Source organism: Vicia villosa, unplaced genomic scaffold (assembly GCF_029867415.1).
Source record: "Vicia villosa cultivar HV-30 ecotype Madison, WI unplaced genomic scaffold, Vvil1.0 ctg.000399F_1_1, whole genome shotgun sequence".
NCBI classification, from domain to species: Eukaryota; Viridiplantae; Streptophyta; class Magnoliopsida; order Fabales; family Fabaceae; genus Vicia; species Vicia villosa.
Genome location: NW_026705179.1, coordinates 829,666 through 852,971, shown reverse-complemented (window position 1 = coordinate 852,971; position 23,306 = coordinate 829,666). Strand labels below are relative to the sequence as shown.

Genomic DNA, 23,306 nt, shown 5'->3' with positions numbered 1-23,306 from the left:
CTTCACAAACGCCTCAGCTAAGTCATTAAAAGTGCGAATATGGGTGCTATCAAGGCCCATATACCACTTTGAAGCAACTCCAGTCAAACTGTCTTGGAAATAATGGATCAACAAACGTTGGTCGTCAGTGTGAGTGGACATCTTCCTTACATACATCACCAGATGTGCCTGAGGACAGGAATTTCCTTTATACTTCTCAAATTCAGGCAGCTTGAACTTAGCAGATACTTTCACATTGGGAACAAGGCAAAGATCTTGCACATTCTTTCCAAACAGTTCTTTCCCACGCAAGGCTTTCATCTCTTTCTGCAGTTCTTCAAACTGATCTTGGAAACCATCCATTCTGTCATGAATTTCACTTGGAGCAGCATCATAAATGGGCTCTGGGACAAAAGGATCAGTATGAACAATAGGAGAACTGTTGACCATAACAGGAGTCAACGGACGAGTCATCTCAGGAGCAGATAGATAACCTTCAGGCATGCCCCATGGATATCCATTAGGCATACGTTGCTGAGTAGCACCAACAGGAACAGCAGGAATTGTTGTAGCAGCAATTTCAGAAACCACAGTGGTCTGACCCTGAGCTTGGGCATTGGGAGGAGGAACCTGATTCTGATTCTGATTCTGATTCTGAGCAGACATAAATGTCTCAACCAGAGCAGTGAGACGATCCACACCAGATCTCAAAGTAACAACCTCTTCACGTAGCTCACGATTCTCTTGTTCAAGACCTTCCATCTTCTTCTTGTAGTTAGCTCAAGTATTATACCGGTAAGACAGCTTGATTCAATTCTGTATGAAGAACACTGAATAAGACCTCGGGAATACTCTCGGAAGCAAGACCAAAATGCAGAATGATGCATGAAATGCAATGCAAATGATTTTTATTATTATTGGTTTTCAAGGAACCTTAAGACATTAATTGTAAACATTAGCAAAAAACATAAAACATAACAACATTCTTCATTAATAATAGAAAAGCTTACAAAAGGATTCAAAGATCCAAAATTACAAAACAAAGGAAAAGCTAAAAACTAGAAGGGAACACTTCTGATGAAGATCCAGCTCCTCTCTGCAGCTTCCTACGGAGCTTCTTCAACTCATCTTCATAAAAGGCCTTCAAATGAGCATTCTCGACCATCAGCTTATCAGCAACTTCCTTCCATGCAACTGAATCTTCATGACTACCAGAGGAAAATAAATCCTCTTGTTGTCTCTTCCGCTTTTCACCATGTTGTTGAAGCAACTCTTCTTGATGACGGATTTGATCATCCTTTTCCATCAACCAACCATCTTGGATATCAAGCATTTCATCTTTTTCTTTCAAATGTATCTTCAACTCTTTATTCTCCATTTCCGAAGCATGAAACTTCTTCTCCCAAGCATCTCTTTCCATTCTCATCTTAGCCACGAGCTCTAGATGCTCCTCATTACTTTCAACAGGAGTAGTGAAAGACAAAGGTGGAGTAATGAGTAGAGAAGGCTCCTCAAGTAAATAAGGCATCTGAAAAGTGTGAGCTCTAGCTTGAACCCAATCAGTGTAGTCTTTGAGAGCAACACATTGTTTCGTTCCCAAATGTCTCTTCCTATCAATATGGTGCAAAGCACGCACAAACTGATTTCTCATATCCGAATTTCCATCTTGATTAAGATAGAAGATTCCTGACACAAGAATACTAGCGGGTCGCTCCTTCATGGGGTAGAAAAATTGACGCCTTGCAAGAATGGGGTTGTAGGTAATTCCTCCTTGTATACCAAGAAGAGATACATTAGGGAATTCTCCACAACTATCAATAATCTCACCAATGTCATAAGCAGGATTGTACCAATGGATATTCCCATTAGTAAGAGGCATGATCTTCTGAGACCACGAGAGACCATCAGGATTGTTCAAGAAACTCTTAGCTTGAGGTAAGTGCGAAATAAACCACTTATAGAGCAAAGGAGTGCAACAGTTGATAAGTCCACCTTTCTTATCATTCCTATGGAGAATGGAATGATAAGTGTCCCCAAGCAAAGTAGGTACAGGATTCCCAATCATGAAGATCCGAATAGCATTAACATCGACAAAATTGTCAATGTTGGGAAAGAGTATCAAACCATAGATGAGCAAGGCCAAAAATGTCTCAAAAGCAATCATACTTCCTTTACTAGCCAACATAGAAGCCTTTCCAATCAAGAACTTAGAAGTCAACCCCCAAATTCCTCCTTTTTTAGTCATGTTTGCTTTCACATCTGATATCTTCAACTGAAGGATTTCTGCTATCTCATCAACCTGAGGCTCTTTCTCCAGACCACTAAACGGTATGTCATTCGTAACCAGCAAACCAATCCAATAAGAATACTCCTCCAAAGTGGGCATAAGCTGATAATCAGGAAAGGTGAAACAATGATAAACCGGGTCATAAAACTGCACAAGAGTCTCAAGAATCCCCTTTTCCACTTTGGTTTTCAAGATAGAGATCAACTTCCCATAATGGTTTTTGAAGTTGTCAAGATTAGGAACCAAAGTTGCTAGCTCTTTCAATTCCTTTGCGCTTGAATTCCTGAAAGTGTACTTCTTGATGCTTCTCTTTTGATCCATGGTACCTGTGATGTTTACAAAAAATGTCTCTAAGTTCCTTGAAAACCATTTGTGAATGTCATTTTTATGAATGCATGAATGCATGGTTTATGCATCAATCACAATCAAGAGCATACAAGATCACATCAAATCACACAAAATCACACAATCCAGGCTCTTAGGTTCGGCGTCACGAGCATGGAGCCATGGGTCTACCCATCCCACAAGGTATGATCTAGGGATTTTTGTACTTGCCAATCGGGTTCTACAAGGGTTCCCAGAGTTTTCAATCTTCTATCGGATATTACCGGCACGCACAATTGCTCATGGGCGCCAATAATATGCCTAAAAAGACCTCGTATGAGCGTAGCATCGCATGACAACAAGCTCAAATTGGTACTTGATCTTGTTTCTGCACTACATCCTAAAAAGGCTTAGATTGGTTAAAAAAGGTTCTAGGCCATTCAGCTTCTACGGACACTCACTATTGAAAGTAATAGCGTTATCACGATGGTCCGTAACAACCTCTACTACCTTCCATGAGGCCTCCACTTATTGGGGTTCCACCATATGACGCTCATGGTAAGGATTGCTCCTGACATGCGACTATTGGTCTTACCACCTCATATCTCAAGTTACTCACCAAAGTCCGGGTTAGAACTTTATCTCATCACAGAGGAACCATCGAGCACCAAAAAGAAAAAAAAGAAGATAAACACACAAAGCACACAACAATATATACAAATAAAACACACAGATAAACAAAAATAGGCTTAACACACTTAAAAACTGACTCCCCAGTGAAGTCGCCATTTTTCTGTAGCGGGGAAAATCTGATATCGAAGCCATGGGATTGACTCGAATCAATACACTACAGAAAAAAAGGTCTCTTGCCACGCCCAGAAAACCGAGGCTATATGCAAAATAACCGTGGCGTAACGCTGAGGCCACGGTTTGGCCACGGAAATCCAATTGTGGAGTATGCGGCCGTGGCCTAAAGTAAAGTCCACGGTTTTTTGGTATAGACCACGCCTTTTTTACAACCGTGGCTTTTTTAGGCCACGGTTTAGGTAGCTTGATTAAGGCCGCGGTTTGTATTTGCCATGACTGCAAAACTGTGGCTATATGGTAAAGCCACGGTTTCATTTTAACATTTACGACACAGTATTAGTTCAAGATATAGCCACGGTTTGGTTATAACCACCTATTTAAAACAGTTGCTATATGTTATGCTTTCTAAACCATTTATCTTGCCACGGTTTATTTCTGTATCATTACATAAATATGTCATTATATATATATATATATATATATATATATATATATTATATATATATATATATATTACATATATATATATCAATATAAAATTAACAATAATATTGATGATTATAGAATCTAATTAATTACAAGCAAATTAACATTAAGGTCAAAAGTAAGTTTTTTTTAGTGCCACTAATAATAGTTGGATACTAAGTTTTGAATGAGTTGTCATCAGATGCCATAAACACATTTTGGCCATTCTGCCACAAGCTTAGATGCACGTGGCATCCAGAACCCAAATCATCTAACTTGTACTTTCAATATCACAAAGAAAACACTTCTATACACTTCCAAAAATATGTTGCTTCTGTATTTTACAACATCATAGCTACACATTCAAAAGATCTATACTACACATATATATATTTCATACTTCCAAGGAGCATGGCAACCACTATAGTACTGACATCTCTAAAACCAACGGCAAATGCCACGGAGACCGGACGCACCGAGTCAGCTCAGGGAACATAGCCAACAGAGATGTAACAAACACTAAACAATTCTATAACCAGAGACACAAATCTGACTCCACCTCACTTTTTCTCATTTCTTTATCCTTCACTTTCTGATTACACTGTTTCTTTGTTTTTTTTAAAAGATTCATGCCATTCCACTAACACCTTAAAAAGCTCCAACTTCCAAATCCAACATGTGTATATCTATCTATATATCTATATATTAATGCTTTTCTTTTTTCATTTTTTTACATTACCGTTGAAGTTTGAAAACCTGCAACAGAAAACAGCATCTTGGTATCAGAATCAAAAACCACCAAAACTGTAGACAACAAGAATCTTCTGCCATGTATGGAATAAATTGATGAACAATCATACATCAACAAGTTGCAATATTAAAACAAAAACTCTAACTGAAAATCTTAAGAATCCACCAGAATGTAACAAACAAAAATCTACTAAAATAATACTAGACAAGATCACAAGCTTGTAAACTCTTTGTTGTTAACCTCTCAACCACACAAGTAGAAAAAAATATATATTCTTACCTGTTCTACTTGAATGCCGATAGAATGTAAAGCAGAAGCAACTTCCTGAAGTATTATGGAAGCATCATCAAACGCTGACGAGGAGCAGTAAGGACTCGAGTCAAATGGTATCCATTCTTCTTTCCCTTCCCTGAACGGTTTTCTTCGTGTTTTTAATAAATAATTGACCGTAAATTTTACTAATCAAATCACAAGATGATTTTGAATACATACCTTGTTAGGCTCTTCAAGAGGAAAAATTCATTCTCAAATCCTGCATTCATTACCTAGAAGCAGAATATATATTTCAACATCACAAATCCGAAGCCGTTTAAAAATGCACTCAACACAGTTGCTTACGTTGGGCAACATACCAAGTCAAATTCATCTTTAAGAAGGCATTCCCATAACCGCAAATGCTAAACCAACCCCATTCTTCGTAACAACAACATTGAAACGCTTTTTAGGAACAACCTGAAATAAAAATTGCACAGCACCTCAGAACATAATATAAATATAAAAAAAAATCTCTACATTGACGCAAACACGGTAGAGAGAACTCACGCGGCATCTTTGTTGTCCTGAATTATCAACCCGTATTATACGAACAAATGAAACATCACTCTCTAAGTTATCAATCACATTTAGAGGTAAAATATTATGGGAACTAACAGCACTGTTAGACAAATTAATCTTATAAAAATTGATTGAATTTCTAGCAAGGATATCTTTTGCAGCTTCCACAGCCTCGGTAACAGAGAGATCTCCATCGATGCATGTATCACGCAGAACCGAGAAAACAACTTCGCGAGACTTCTTGGCACCTATGAATACAGAACTCATTATGTTAAGCAACAAAAATGAATTGTGGCATTCATTTTTCAGACAAGAACTTCAAGCAATAATTCAACAATCACAACAAAAGACTCAAGTATAATCTTCATTTTCAGTTTCATTGTAGATGTTATGTTAACCAACCTAAGTAGAAGGTTTCAGGAAACGCATAGCCATCAGTACTAAACATCACCTGGAATACAAAGTTCATTTTTGTGAGACATGAAAATAAGCTCAAATAAACCAATCCATTATGTAAATATATTCTTTAGGCTATTATGCAAGATACAATTATACGAAAACTGTGAATACTTTTTAGAATTGCTTATAATGTTACCTTATTTATTGGAGCCAGTTCTATAAGCTCTTTCAGTGATGAAATCATGCCATGTACACTAAGCTTCGGAATTGCTAACCCAAAATCAAGATAAACCTGAATAAGAAGATTGTTACTTGCGAATGAAGATGTAATACATATTCGCAACTAGGAACACAATTAACTAATTTATAAAATGTTTACCTGGGAGTACACATATGCTAGATATGATGCTTCCCTTGAGAATGGATAGGACGCATGTAAGAGAACAATCCGAGATTTTGAATATCTCTTGTCCTCGAAAACAGAACGGAGATGAAGAGGATTTGCCAGTCGCATATCCAAATATTTATCCCCAAACCTAGTTACAGGCAAGATGAAACTACGATTTAGGGTGATTGAATGTAATAACATGTGTATCAGACTATTGAAAACCATTCATTACCCTGTGTGGATCTGCATTGGCAAGTTCCTAGCAAAGCTTCCAATAACAATAGAAGTAAAACCTGAACCAGTCGGTGTAAACATTTTATCAAACATCTTGTCCGCAATACTTGAACCAAGATGCACAAATCAAGAAACCCATATAGACTATATAGATTTAAGTATTGAAAACTTAACTGGACTGAAATATGAAGCATGAGATCTTTTCCACAACAAGCTGGGCTTTATTCTGTATGAAAAAGATAGCTTAGCGAGTCATTAATCAATATCAAAAAACAGTACACAAACAAGACAAAAACCACAATGATTGAGTAGCAAAATCAATAGACAGCAACAGTGTTGACATATCCAAGAGTGTTCAGTAAGAGTGTTTCTCAGCTTACAGTTCGTCAGATTCCAAACCTTCACAGTTTTATCCCATGAAGCAGAAACAATCCCCGGCTGCAAAGTGCTAGGGCTGAATCGAACGCAGCTGACCCAATCAGAATGAGCATCACCGTCCTGGATAGTGTACTTGCACTCGCCGAGAGTGTTCCAGAGCTTATGGTGCGGTCACGAGATGCAGACACGATCTGACGGTTGTCAATCGAGAAAGCCACAGAGAGAACATCTTTGGTGTGGCCAACAAATCGGCGAGCGGAGGTTCCGGCGTTGAGATCCCAAAGACGGAGCTCACCATCCCATGAACCGGAAAGAGCGAACTAACCGTCGGATGAGAGGACAACATCCTGAACAAAATGAGAATGACCGGTGAGACGGCGGCTGGGGACACCGTAGGTCTTGTCCTCCTTGGTATGGCGCCAGAGGATGATGGATTTGTCGCGGGACCCTCAGCCATGGTTGCAGTGGTGAAGAAATGTGAAGCTGCTATAGTGAAGCAGAGAGTGCTTTCACAGCGGCGTGAGGTGTGAGAGAGATTTGTGGTTAGGGATTTGAAGCAACACACAGCGGCGTGAGGTGTGAGAGAAATTTGTGGTTAGGGTGAGAGAAGTTGAAATGAGAAGAGACGTGAGGTGTGAGAGAGATTTTAGGGTTTGGAAAATCTGAAGAAAGGAACTGATTCGGTGGTAAAGATGTATTTACCTTATCAATTTTTTTATATTTTTTTAATTAAAAAAATTTAGAAAAAAAAAATAATTATGAGAGGGAAACTAAAAAAAGAAGAGGGAAATTTTGGAGGGATATATTTTTTTCGATTTGGGCCACAGTTTGAAGTGAAAATTATAAGGCCGCGGTTTTCCTTTGCGGCTAAAAATATCTGCAGTTGTCTAACCGTGGCAATTGAAGTAAAGGCCACAGTTTCATACTCCAGATTCAATATTTTATAACATAATTCTACGCTTTGAAAACCCTAGCCAAATCATATATGTGGCCACAGTTTCTGAGCCGTGGAAAATTTTAGCGTGGCCTTAGGCCAAAATTGTAGTAGTGATATTTCGTTTGAAATCGCCACCGCGCTTTATTTTTTCAAAGGAAAAGGGAAAAGAACGAAAAACCCAAAGTTTTGTTTTTAAAACAAGAAAGAGAACTCAGGTTCGGGTGTTGATTATATGAGGGGAAGGTTTAAAGCACCCCTCATATTTGTGGTACTCCACAGGAACCTTTTTGAAAATCTGTGTCGTGTGTGCTAAAAAAACGGGTTTGTTTTATTTTTAAAAAAAGCTCGGCAAAGCGTTAAGCTTTGTGCCTACATACCTCCTCGGTGCAATGGAGAAGTCAGAGCTAATGTAGTTCCGCTTAAAGGGAAAACATTTTAAAAACGAATAAACACTTTATCATCGTCGGAGAGAAATACTCAGCCATTGATCTTGAGCATGAGAACAAACGAGTTCTTTGCATCGCAAATGAAAGAAGGGCTCCAACTCGGATAAAATCGACGAGTATGCCACTAGCTCTCTCACGCGGAAAAGATCTCATTATATCAATCAATTTCAAAATCGTGGGGTATAACCACTCGTTTCGACAATTAACGGTGTCTAAACTTTGAAAAAAAAGGCCACTAAGGGCAAAAGATATTTTAAAAGAAAAGGTTTTGAAAAGGTTTGCAAACATAAGAAGGTTTTTTGAAAAAGGGAGAAGATTTTGAAAATTTAAGAATGGGAGGAGATGACGAGGCTATTCTATTGCGTAAAATAAAAGCTAAGGAAAGAAACGGTCTAACCAAATTAAGAAGCCAACACTTGACATTGTGAGTCAAGGTAGATTTCCCATCCTTTGGAATATCAATACTAACACATTAACACTTGGGGATCCAGATGAACATATTATCTTAGCACCACTTCGCATTAAGCAAATTAAAATTCTGACGGAAATCTGGCAGAGTAACGGCTGTTTTTGGGTAAAATCCTTATCTCAATGCCATGGAATTAACCATCAAGGGCTTTCAAGGAAATACTTGCATACACAAACAGACAACAATCCAATGCCAGACAGACATAACAATCACGGAGTAATAACAGAATGAGGGTCCAGAGGTACTAAGTCCATAAGTCCGAATCTCCAAAATGCTAGGGATAGTAACCAATAGTTCAAAGAGAACCTTAAGTGTTTTTTTTAGATTTTTGGTTGATTATTAGTGTTTTAGCATAAAAGTAAAGTATGGTCCAAGTGGACAAAAAGAAAATGACGGAAACATAAACATATGTCCAAATGGACAAAGAGAAAATAGCGGAATATAAACGTCTAAATGGACAAAGGAAAAATAGCGAAATGTAAATATGATGAAATGATAAAATAAAGCGATAAAGTGAGAAATATAAAGAGCGGTATAATAAAGTGCGGAAATTAAAGTTAGTTGTTAGATGTTAAAGATAACCATCTTGAAACTTGTCATGTATGTTATCAAAGTTAGTAAGAAAGATCGATGGTGAGTGAAGGATGTTCTCGGATTTAAATTCAATGGACATTTATCAGAAGCTTGATAAAATCATAGCGACTACACGATAAACCTCCATAAGTCTTAAATCAACCGCATACAATTCTCTTCCATAATTGATCTTTTTTATTCGGGACACGAAATATTGCGCTATGTTAAGTAGATCGCCAAGTGATTTATGTAGAAATCACCCTACAACGAGGCCGGTCAAAACTTTATGTGATAATGCATGCGAGAGAAATGATATGTAGATCATTCTCCGAAAGCAATACCGCACGAAAAGAAAATAGGTAACGATCTAGTCTTTTCTATGAATCCATAAGAATTCTCAAAGTTTAAGACTTTCATCGATCAAAAGAAAAAAAGGAGAAGAGGAATGAAAATCATAAAAGATAATCAACTCACACTATCATTAATATCATTCATCTAATATTATGGATTTGGTTATTTCAAACCTATCAACATCCTAGATCCAATGATATTAATGAAGTGGAGGAAGAAGGAAGCCAAAACAAGCATAAAAAAGGCAAAAAATCACATTCTGCCAGCAGGAAATCGATTTCATGCAGGGGGAAATCGATTTCCATAGTGCAGTTTTCAAAAAAAAAACAAGTTACGTACAACATGAAATCGATTTCAGCCTTAAGGAAATCGATTTCATCAGTGTAAATTTCAGCAAAAACATCATTTAAAGGCATGAAACTTGATTTGAACAAATATACAAACACCTTATGATCATATATCCATTGGAGCAAGAATTTTCCATCAAACCACCATCAAATAGCACCAATATAGCATCAAAGATGCATTGAACACAAGCAACAAAGATCTACATCTTAGAATTTAGGAATTTACCAATTCTTGAATGAAGTGTTGAAGTAGCTTCAAGAACAAGCACAAAGTGTGTAGATCTTTCACAATTGGAGATGAACAAGCAAAGAAAAGAGTGAAATGTAGGAGGCTTAGTTCAAAACTAGCAAGATTCAATGTGAATCTCACTAATTCTATGGAAAATGAACTTTGGGTGAGGGTTTTGGAAAGGGTGAGAAATGAATTTGCAAGCAATTTTTTGGCTCTCCAAGCTTGTGAAATGAGAGAGTAGAGGTCTCTATTTATAGAATTGGAGCAAGAGTAGTGGTAGTTTGGTCTTTTTGCATTTGGTAATTAGCTTATGTTTAATTGGTCTTTAAATGGTATTTAAATGGTAAAAATGGTAAAATGAGGTTTAAGTGGGTTTAATGAAGGGTTTAATTTTGATGAGGTGGAAAATTGGTAAAATAACAAAAATGATCAAAGAAAAAGGTGCCAAAATGATGTCAAGCTTCCCTCCTTATATTTTTTTGAATTTCGCCCGAAGGAAATCGATTTTCTCAGGAGTGAAATCGATTTCACTCTGTTCCAGAAGAGAATTTGGCGCAAAATACACTATGGAAATCGATTTACCCAGGAGGGAAATCGATTTCATGCTGTCCAGAATGTGATTTTGTTGAAGATTGCTACAGGGAAATCGATTTACCCAGTAGGGAAATCGATTTCATCAGTCCAAAATGTGAAAAATGCCTTGTTTATTGCATGTCTTGGCTTGGTACCTACAAAACAAAAGCCTACAAAGAAACAAAGCAATATTTTTGGTATTTGGGTTAGTATAATATGCATACAAGATAAACAATCATTGGTGCTTGATGATCCCTCTTATTGATGAGGTGAGTGCAACACCACAAACAAAACTTCCAAGTGAAGCTCTTGATTAATGATTGGGATATGAATGATATAGGATCTTAGGGTCAAAAATTGGGGTATGACAATGAGAAGTAGGACTTAGACATGCATCTGGCCAAGTCCTCGAAAGAGACTCTGTTTTTGTTGGTGTCTTTACATTTGTGCTTTGCGGCAGGGAGTCACGGTGTAATAAGTCCTATATGGCACTCCGTTAAGTCCTCATGGAAGGCATACAGAAATGGTTAGTAATCAACCCCCGCCTAGTCTCATCGAGTCTGTTCAGTATGCACACGCTACGCGTGGCTCGCTTCTGAACTTACAGAAGATCTTGTTATCGAGTATGTCAGGAAAAGGGTTCATGCAGCCGGACCCCCGCATTTCTTATAGCTCGCGTCGCTCGACGTTGATGCTCGGTGTACGCACGCACCATTTTCCTTTCAGATCCGTGACGGCTTAGTTGCTGAGAGGGATCCGCTCCTCTTGTTTATGGCCCGATCATTTTCGCGAGGTCTAATGCTTAGTTGACTCGGGTGATTCGCTCCCCTTGGCTATGGCGGGACCACTTTTCCACCACTCGGCCAGTGTCGTTGGTTTTGTTTGCTTTACGAGCAGAGCTCGTTTGTGTGATATTCTTGTTTGCTTTCCCTTCTTCCCCGTAGGTTGCTAGTTTAGATAAGACTTGTACCCTTTGTATGATAACATTAGGTAGCAATCTTTCCCCCTTAGCTTAGGTCTTCCTCATGCATTCTTTAAAACACAAACCACACTCTTTGATTTTCTTTTCTTAAGAGCTTGTTATTTTCGCTCCATTCCCAAGCATAAGTCTCCAAAGGTCGAGCAACGGAGTGTGAATGTAACTTGTTCACCTAAAAAACACAAAACAAACAGAAACTAGTTAGCCGAGCTACGGTAGCTCTGATTCTTCAAAATAGATACGTAGGCAGCGGGGTAGGGCCCGTGTGAGCACAATCCTTTATTTTCCCTACATTCTGCATTCATTTTAGTCCAGATTAGCGTAGATTTGTTACACACCCATAGTTTTAGACACAAGCATGGATACCATCGAGTACGATGGGCGCGTGGGGTGCTAACACCTTCCCCTCGCGTAACCGACTCCCTTACCCTTTTTCTCTGGTCGTGAGACCGTTGTTTTGTTTTGTGGTTTGCTGGCATTCCCTTCCTTTTCAGGATAAATATGTTAGTGGGGACTCAGTTAATTTTCGCGGTAGCGACAGCTGGCGACTCTGTTGGGGACGTCTTGACCTATTCCGGGTCCGGACTTAGCGAGTCGATCCTAGAGCTTGTGTGTTTATCTTTGGGTGTTTTTACTGCTTTGCATGTTTACCTGTTTGCATTGCATTCTATGTGCGCTTTTACTTTTCTGCATCATATTCTGGACTGTCTGGATCTCTGTTTGTTGGGTGGGTGTTACAAGAGGTAAAAGGCCCAATACCCAAGCTATGTGTGAACCATAGGAACCCTAGGATAGAGTGGGAGCATGATTTGTCTCGAGGTTTACGTCTCGGGATGGATTATGTGACCACGAGCAGAGTAGTGGTTTCAAACGGAGGTATTATCGTCACCCGCATCTGCGCTGTGATGATGCTTACCTTCGGGCGGACCGTATACTGCGTTTCATGACCTTACCTTCGCCTAGATTTTACCCGTGAGTGGGGCGGGAATCAATGATCATATAATAGGTACATTGTTGGTGACCGCTGTTCTCGTTCGTGGGTTACCGCTGTTCTTGTTCGTGGGTTACCGCTGTTCTCGTTCGTGGGTTACCGCTGTTCTCGTTCGAGTGTACTATTGGTTCCTGTTCGTGGGGTACTATGGTTCTTGTTCGAGTGGTAATCTGTGTTCTATTCCAATGTGTTATTGACTATGAGCTTTGGTTCTGTGGTCTGATATTCCGTGTTCCGTGTGGTGTACCATTTGGGGCCGGACCTTTGACTTGGTACTATACCTTTGACTTGGTACTATGTGTGTTACCGGCAGTCCAGAATGCCCGGTGGGCGGCAATAAGTCCCACCACCTTGCATCATTGCATATTTACTTTCCAAAAAAATAATGTACAAAAAATAACTAGCATAGATGTGAAGGATAGAAAAACACTTAGAAAGGGGGGGGGTTTGAATAAGTGTAGTCTAAAAACTTGAACGGTAAAAACAATATGCACAGTTATTTTTATCCTGGTTCGTTGTTAACTAAACTACTCCAGTCCACCCCCACGGAGTGATTTACCTCACCTGGGGATTTAATCCACTAATCGCAACAGATTACAATGGTTTTCCACTCAGTTCGCGACTAAGTCTTCTAGAGTATCCTGATCACAACCTGATCACTCCAGGAACAAATGCTTAGACACAAGCTAAGACTTTCTTAGAGTATCTTGACCACCACGTGATCACTCTAATTACAACTGCTTAGACACAAGCTAAGACTTCCTAGAGTATCCTGATCAACACTTGATCACTCTAGTTACTTACAAATTAATGTAATCAAATAAGAGTTTTACAAATGCTTATTAAAAAGCTATAATCACAACAGTGATATTTCTCTTAACGTTTAAGCTTAATCTCACTAATATATTACAACAGCAATGTAGTGAGCTTTGATGAAGATGAAGTTTCTGAGCTTTGAATTTGAACAGCGTTTCAGCAAGTCTTTCAGAATTATTTCGTTCAGAATTCGTAACCTTGCTTCTCATCAGAACTTCATATTTATAGGCGTTTGAGAAGATGACCGTTGAGCGCATTTAGTGCTTTGCGTATTCCGTACAGCTTTGCATTTAATGTTTCACGCTTTTGTCAACTACCTCGAGCCTTGTTCACGCTGTGTCTACTGACGTTGCCTTTAATAGCTTCCAACGTTCCTTTTGTCAGTCAGCGTAGCCTGCCACTTGTACTTTCTTCTGATCTGATGTTTGTGAATAAAATATTTGAATATCATCAGAGTCAAACAGCTTGGTGCATAGCATCTTCTTGTCTTCTGACCTTGAAGTGCTTCTGAGCGTGATACCATCAGAACTTCAGTGCTTCTGCTTCTGATCTCAAGTTCTTCTGATGCTTCCATAGACCCATGTTCTGATTCTGCCTTGACCATCTTCTGATGTCTTGCCAGACCATGTTCTGATGTTGCATGCTGAACCTTCTGAGACAAAGCTTCTGAGCGGTGATTTGTGCATACTCTTTAGATATTTCCTGAAAGGGAAATTGCAACGTATTAGAGTACCACATTATCTCACACAAAATTCATATCCTTGTTATCATCAAAACTAAGAATATTGATCAGAACAAATCTTGTTCTAACAATCTCCCCCTTTTTGATGATGACAAAAACATACATAAATGATATGAATTTGTGATTTGAAAGAGCAGACGGCTAAAGACAAATTACACAGCTATAGCATAAGCATGTGAATATGTCTCCCCCTGAGATTAACAATCTCCCCCTGAGATGAATAATCTCCCCCTGAAATAAATACTCGAAGAACTTTAATAATAAAAGACTTCCCTGATTATTTCGGTAGAGACGATCACATAAGCTTCTGTCTTCTGATAATTCATAGCTTCTGACTTCTGCTTCCATTGGACAGCTTCAGAACTTGAATTTCTTTAGATCCATAGAACACTCACAGCTTCTGATTCCTGCTTCCATTTAGGACAGCTTCAGAACTTGAATTTCTTTAATCTTCAGAACATTCAGAGCTTCTGATTCCTGCTTCCATTTAGGACAGCTTCAGAACTTGAATTTCTTTGATCTTCAGAACATTCACAGCTTCTGATTCATGCTTCCATTTAGGACAGCTTCAGAACTTGAGTTTTCTGGATCTTTAGAACATTCACAGCTTCTGATTTCTGCTTCCCTCGGATAGCTTCAGAGCTTTGAATTTCTTCTTACATCACTTCATGCTAGATTGTATCAGAACATTGTTGAATGTACCAGAGCATCATCAGAGCATCTCTACATCCTGAAATGTTACAGAACAAAATTGAACGACAAAAGTCAGCATGAATGAGTTAGAACATAAAATGTGTATCAGAACACAAAATATGTATCAGAGCCATATAAGCCATATAGAATATATCAGATCCAATAGACAATGTATCAGAGCAAATAGACAATGATCTGGATCATATTCTCTTATCAGAATTTCTGATCATTCTTCTTTCTTGCTTCTGATTCTGAAGCTTCCTAGCACTCAGCTTGCTTCAAGAATCCAAGAGCTTGATTCATTTTGTTGCTTCTTATGTTGATCTTGAATCTTCGATTCCTGCAACAACATAACTTAAAAACATAGAACTTTGCAAGTTCTGTTAGTAAATGTGGAGCCTTTTTACTCGGTAACTGATAATATTAATCAGATCATTTATCATATATTTTCTCCCCCTTTTTGTCATAACATCAAAAAGCATAAAAGATTCAGATGTAAAGCAAGAGACAAAAGGAAAGAAACATAAATAACTTTTCATTGATTGAATAAGCAGAAGTACAAGAGTTATGCAGAAAAGGTTTTTCATTGATTAACCAAACAGAGTTACAGAAGATGTATGCTGATACACAAGTGCAACTAGAAAAGAAAGCTACAGGTACACAAAGACTACAATCCTAGCCTAGTCCTAATCTAAGCCAGTATATCATGAATCCCAGCGTTGTTCTTGCCCTTGCTTGGTCATCAAATCTTGAAACTCTGCATGCCTGAGCAGCTCCCAGAGAAAGAAGTAAATGAATACAAAGGAGGAACTGAGAACAGTTCACCAGGAGAGAGCGTATTCTCATATGGGCTTTCCCTTAACATAGAAGTTAAGTCCTTATGGAACCTAACTTCCTCCAATATCTCAAGAAAGTCTTCTTCCTTTGGACAAATGTTGATAACAACATCAAAGAAGAGATCTGACTTGAGAAAAACTTGGAATGCCAACCCGAGATATGTTTCTCATCCTGTAGCCTATTAACCCTTCCATCCGTTCTATTCAAATAGATCAGCCACTGTTGAGACTTAGTTTCTTCAACTGGTTTAAAGTTTTGATGAAGAGAACTAGGCGAAGGATTCATGATGAACGCTAGATCGATGAAGAATGAACTAGGGTTTATGCAAAAGATATTCATAGAAAAATGAGAGAAAGAGGGAGAGAGAGAGAGCTCATAGATTGATTGAAGAATGCAAAGAAATGGAGAATTAAATAGAGGGAATGTGGGAAAGGAAACGTTCTCGGAAAGGGAAACGTTTGACGGATATAAAAAAGAAAAGAAGGACAATAAAAGAAATGATGAATGGCATTTAATGTAACATGACGTGAGGAGAGATAATAATGACAAAAGACGAGATTTGCACAGTTACCTAAGTAGACGTCCCCTCAACTGCACGCACGCTTGTCCAGAAATAGTGAACACGTGTTTACCATCTGGATAGCCAGTTACAGCTGTTTTGCTTTTAAAGAGATTCTGAATCAACTTAGACAATGAAACGTTAGTAATAACTGAATCACAATTTCTAATTGATTTAAGATCAAAACTTCTTATAAGACATTAATCCAATCTCATTTCAGAAGATACTCATACATAAGATCTTCTCATCTTCTCATTCTGGGCATAAATCCATACTGATATTCTTCAGAATGAACTTAAACCTATCTTCAGCAAGGGGTTTTGTAAAGATATCAGCCCATTGATGGTCTGTATCCACAAAGTTTAAAGATATAACACCCTTCTGAACATAGTCCCTTATGAAATGATGTTTAATCTCAATATGTTTAGCTTTTGAATGTAAGATAGGATTCTTAGATAAACATATAGCAGAAGTATTATCACAGAAAATAGGAATGTTACTCTCATATATCTGATAATCTTCCAGCTGACTTCTCATCCAGAGCATTTGTGTGCTACAACCAGCAGCAGCAACATATTCTGCTTCTGTTGTTGAGAGGGCAATAGTAGCTTGCTTCTTGCTGTACCATGAGATCAGATGACTTCCAAGAAATTGACAACTTCCAGAAGTGCTCTTTCTTTCTATTCTATCTCCAGCATAGTCAGCATCACAGAATCCTACTAAGTTGTAATCTTTAGATCTTCTGTAAACTAAACCAACATTAGTAGTACCTTTCAGATACCTTAGAATTCTCTTAACAGCTGTTAAATGAGATTCTCTTGGATCTGATTGGAATCGAGCACACAAACAAACACTAAAGAGAATGTCAGGTCTAGAAGCAGTTAGATATAGAAGAGATCCAATCATACCTCTGTACAACTTCTGATCTACCTTCTTACTTACCTCATCCTTACCCAGTACACATGTTGGATGCATAGGAGTTTTGGCTTCTTTGCTTTCAGAAAGATTAAACTTCTTCAGAAGTTCTTTCACATACTTCGTTTGATGAACATAGGTTCCATCGGAAGTTTGGTTGATTTGAATCCCAAGGAAATACTTGAGTTCTCCCATCATGCTCATTTCAAATTCAGCCTGCATAGACTCAGCAAACTCCTTTCCAAGTGTAGCATTAGATGTTCCAAAGATAATATCATCAACATATATTTGACAAATTAAAATATCCTTTTTAAATGTTTTACAAAAGAGAGTAGTGTCCACTTTTCCTCTAGTGAAATCATTTTCCAGAAGGAAAGAACTCAAACGTTCATACCAAGCTCTGGGAGCTTGTTTCAATCCGTATAATGATTTCTTTAATTTGAAAACATGATTTGGAGACATGGAGTCTTCAAAGCCAGGAGGTTGGTGAACATAAACTTCTTCATCTATATAACCATTTAAGAAGGCATTCTTGACATCCATCTGATAAAGAGTGATGTTGTGTTGAGTGGCAAAAGAAATTAATAGACGAATAGATTCTAACCTGGCCACTGGTGCAAAGGTTTCTGTATAATCAATCCCTTCTTGCTGACTATAACCCTGAGCAACCAGTCTGGCTTTGTTTCTTACCACTTCACCTTTCTCACTTAGCTTGTTTCTGAAAACCCACTTAGTACCGATGATGTTAAATCCTTTTGGTCTAGGAACCAAGTCCCATACATCATTCCTTGTAAACTGATTTAGTTCTTCTTGCATGGCAATTATCCAGTCTGGATCTTCTAGAGCTTGATCAACAGAAGTTGGCTCGATCAAAGAAACAAGACCTAATTGACATTCTGCATTGTTCTTAAGGAATGCCCTTGTTCTGATGGGATCATCTTTCTTTCCAAGGATCACATCTTCTGAATGAGCTGAGGCAAGTCTAGATGATCTTCTGATAGTTGGTTCTTCAGAAATCCTAAGATTCTCTAAAGATGCAGCAACTTGATCTTCTGATCCATTGCTTCTGAGACTGCCAGCTTCTGCAGCTTTGCTTCTTGGTTCTTCAACTTCTGATATATCAATATCAAAATCTGCAAAATTCTCAAACTGCTTTGGTTTTTCAAGACCAAGCTTATCATCAAACCTGATATTGATTGATTCTTCTACAATCAATGTTTCAATATTGTATACTCTGTAGCCTTTAGAGCGTTCAGAATATCCAAGAAGGAAACACTTTTGTGCTTTAGAATCAAACTTACCAAGATGATCTTTAGTATTCAGAATAAAACATACACATCCAAAAGGATGGAAATATGAAATGTTGGGCTTTCTGTTCTTCCACAATTCATAAGGAGTCTTATTTAGAATAGGTCTTATAGAGATTCTATTCTGAATATAACATGCAGTGTTAATTGCTTCTGCCCAGAAATGCTTAGCCATATTGGTTTCATTGATCATGGTTCTGGCCATTTCTTGTAGAGTCCTATTCTTTCGCTCTACAACTCCATTTTGCTGTGGAGTTCTGGGTCAAGAGAAATCATGGGCAATACCATTTTCTTTGAAGAACTCCTCAAAGAATCTGTTCTCAAATTCGCCACCATGATCACTTCTGACCTTTATGATTTTACACTCTTTCTCAGATTGAATCTGAGTGCAGAATTCAAAGAACACTGAATGAGACTCATCCTTGTGTTTCAAGAACTTTACCCATGTCCATCGACTATAATCATCAACGATGACTAATCCATATTTCTTCCCTCTGACAGATGCTGTTTTGACTGGGCCAAACAGATCAATGTGCAGGAGTTCTAACGACCTTGAGGTAGAAACAACATTCTTAGACTTGAATGCAGGTCTGGAGAACTTGCCCTTCTGACATGCTTCACAAAGAGCATCTGATTTGTATTTCAGATTTGGGAGTCCTCTGACCAGATTTAGTTTGTTAATCTGAGAAATCTTTCTCAAACTAGCATGTCCTAATCTTCTGTGCCAGACCCATTGCTCTTCAGAAACAGAAATAAGACAAGTTACCTTCTGCTTCTCAAGATTAGAAAGATCAATCTTATAAATGTTGTTCTTCCTCTTGCCTGTAAATAGGATTGAGCCATCCTTCTGACTTACAGCCTTGCAAGACTTTTGATTAAAGATTATGTCATAACCATTGTCACTTAATTGACTTATGGATAATAAGTTATGAGCTAATCCTTCTACAAGAAGTACATTAGTTATGGAAGGAGAGTTACCAAGACTTATGGTTCCAGAGCCAATGATTTTGCCCTTCTGATCTCCTCAAAACTTGATTTCTCCACCTGGTTTAAGCACCAGGTCTTGGAATGTAGACCTTCTTCCCGTCATGTGTCGCGAGCACCCAGAGTCCAGGTACCATGACATTTTGCTTCCTGTCCTCTTTGCCGCCAAGGATATCTGCAATAGGAATAATCTTTTCCTTAGGTACCCACAATTTCTTGGGTCCTTTCTTGTTAGTTCTCCTCAAGTTCTGATTGAACTTGGGGTTAGCAAAATATTTAACAGGAGGAACAGTATGATACTTCTTATTCTGAGTTCCATGATATTTCTTAGGTTGTGTCACATGCTTCTTGGTGTGTGTTATGTGAAAACTTTGTGCATGTGATGTGTGCTTAATATCATGGGAGTGGCCAAATTTAAATTGGTTATACAGAGGCTTGTATGATATTTTCATATCATCCACAGATTCAAGCTTGTATGGGATTTCACCCTCATAACCAATGCCAACTCTCTTGTTCCCAGACACAGCATATATCATAGAAGCTAGCTGACTTCTGCCAATACTTCTAGATAAGAACTTCCTGAAACTTAAATCATATTCTTTCAGAATATGATTCACACTGGGAGTGGATTTTTCTGAATCAGAAGGAGATCCAGCATTATTGGATAGTTTTAAAACTTTTTCTTTTAATTCAGAATTTTCCAACTCAAGCTTCTTAGTTTCAAATTCAAATTGCTTTTTCAGCTTTTTGTATTTGATACTAAGATGAGCTTTTAATTCAAGAAGCTCTGTTAGACTGGAAACTAACTCTTCTCTAGATAGTTCAGAAAATACCTCTTCAGAATCTGATTCTGATGTAGATTCTGATCCATCATCTTCTGTCGCCATCAGCGCAAAGTTTGCCTGCTCTCCTTCAGAGTCTGATCCTGATTCTGATTCAGAATCATCCCATGTTGCCATAAGACCTTTCTTCTTATGAAACTTCTTCTTGGGATTCTCCTTCTGAAGTTTCGGACACTCATTCTTGTAATGCCCAGGCTCATTGCACTCATAGCAGACAGCCTTCTTCTTGTCAGATCTTCTGTCACCCGAAGATTCTCCACGTTCAAATTTCTTTGAACTTCTGAAGCCTCTGAACTTCCTTTGCTTGCTTTTCCAGAGTTGGTTTACCCTTCTGGAGATCATGGACAGTTCATTTTCTTCTTCAGATTCTGATTCTTCAGGATCTTCTTCTCTAGCCTGAAAAGCGTTAGTGCATTTTTTAACATTAGATTTTAATGCAATAGACTTACCTTTCTTCTGAGGCTCGTTTGCGTCCAGCTCAATTTCATGGCTTCTCAAGGCACTGATCAGCTCTTCCAAAGAAACTTCATTCAGATTCTTCGCAATCTTGAATGCAGTCACCATTGGGCCCCATCTTCTGGGCAAACTTCTGATGATCTTCTTTACATGATCAGCCTTGGTGTAGCCTTTGTCGAGAACTCTCAATCCAGCAGTCAGAGTTTGGAATCTTGAAAACATCTTTTCAATGTCTTCATCATCCTCCATCTTGAAGGCTTCATATTTCTGGATTAGAGCAAGAGCTTTAGTCTCCTTGACTTGAGCGTTTCCTTCATGGGTCATTTTCAATGACTCATATATGTCATGGGCCGTTTCCCTGTTAGATATCTTCTCATACTCAGCATGAGAGATAGCATTCAGCAAAACAGTCCTGCATTTGTGATGATTCTTGGAATCTTTCTTTTGATCATCATTCATTTCGCTTCTCGTGAGCCTTACACCAGTAACTTTAACAGGATGTTTGTAACCATCCAACAGAAGATCCCATAGATCAGCATCTAGACCAAGAAAGTAACTTTCCAGTTTATCTTTCCAGTACTCAAAGTTTTCACCATCGAATATTGGTGGTCTGGTGTAACCACTGTTACCATTACCATTGTAGTATTGCTCAGCTGAGCCAGATGTAGATGCAGCTGGATTTGTTGGAATTTCACCAGCCATCTTTTACTGAAGCGTTTTTCTCTTCCTGAATCTTTTCTAAACACGGTTAAGTGCTTGCACCTTAGAACCGGCGCTCTGATACCAATTGAAGGATAGAAAAACACTTAGAAAGGGGGGGGGGGTTGAATAAGTGTAGTCTAAAAACTTGAACGGTAAAAACAATATGCACAGTTATTTTTATCCTGGTTCTTTGTTAACTAAACTACTCCAGTCCACCCCAACGGAGTGATTTACCTCACCTGAGGATTTAATCCACTAATCGCAACAGATTACAATGGTTTTCCACTCAGTCCGCGACTAAGTCTTCTAGAGTATCCTGATCACAACCTGATCACTCCAGGAACAAATGCTTAGACACAAGCTAAGACTTTCTTAGAGTATCCTGACCACCACGTGATCACTCTAATTACAACTGCTTAGACAAAAGCTAAGACTTCCTAGAGTATCCTGATCGTTACTTGATCACTCTAGTTACTTACAAATTAATGTAATCAAATAAGAGTTTTACAAATGCTTCTTAAAAAGCTATAATCACAACAGTGATATTTCTCTTAACGTTTAAGCTTAATCTCACTAATATATTACAACAGCAATGTAGTGAGCTTTGATGAAGATGAAGTTTCTGAGCTTTGAATTTGAACAGCGTTTCAGCAAGTCTTTCAGAATTATTTCGTTCAGAATTCGTAACCTTGCTTCTCATCAGAACTTCATATTTATAGGCGTTTGAGAAGATGACCGTTGAGCGCATTTAATGCTTTGCGTATTCCGTACAGCTTTGCATTTAATGTTTCACGCTTTTGTCAACTACCTCGAGCCTTGTTCACGCTGTGTCTACTGACGTTGCCTTTAATAGCTTCCAACGTTCCTTTTGTCAGTCAGCGTAGCCTGCCATTTGTACTTTCTTCTGATCTGATGTTTGTGAATAAAATATTTGAATATCATCAGAGTCAAACAGCTTGGTGCATAGCATCTTCTTGTCTTCTGATCTTGAAGTGCTTCTGAGCGTGATACCATCAGAACTTCAGTGCTTCTACTTCTGATCTCAAGTTCTTCTGATGCTTCCATAGACCCATGTTCTGATTCTGCCTTGACCATCTTCTGATGTCTTGCCAGACCATGTTCTGATGTTGCATGCTGAACCTTCTGAGACAAAGCTTCTGAGCGGTGATTTGTGCATACTCTTTATATATTTCCTGAAAGGGAAATTGCAACGTATTAGAGTACCACATTATCTCACACAAAATTCATATCCTTGTTATCATCAAAACTAAGAATATTGATCAGAACAAATCTTGTTCTAACAAGATGTTCCTTCCATTTCCAAGGGATCATATCTTTGAGCCTCGTGCCGAGCTTTTCCACCTCTTGCTTGTCAAAAATCAAAACACGACGATTCCTTGGAAATCGAATGAACATGGCACTACATTCATATCATGCATCCCATACATCTCATGTATAACAGGTGTTCAGGATTGAGGATTTCTTGTTTAGACTTGGTATTCTCTCCATACTCACAGACTCGACTTGTTACTGCTGTTTGCTCAAAGATTAGATATGGAACAGCTTCGTGAGGAGTTAGCTGAAATGAAGGTTCATATGGGTTTGTTCATGGTGGACATGCAAGCTATGGTTCGCCGTCAGGAGTCCTTAAAGAAGGAAAATGTTCAGTTGAAAGACCAAATGAATTTGATTATGGAAGAGCTGAAGAA

The 23,306-nt window shown here is 38.4% G+C and overlaps 2 pseudogenes; both read right to left on the bottom strand.

Moving 5' to 3' along the window:
* Positions 1-4,129: 4,129 nt before the first annotated feature.
* Positions 4,130-6,577, bottom strand: LOC131627736 (protein fluG-like; annotated as a pseudogene).
* A 10-nt stretch (positions 6,578-6,587) lies between these two features.
* Positions 6,588-23,050, bottom strand: LOC131627740 (small ribosomal subunit protein RACK1-like; annotated as a pseudogene).
* Positions 23,051-23,306: the final 256 nt, after the last annotated feature.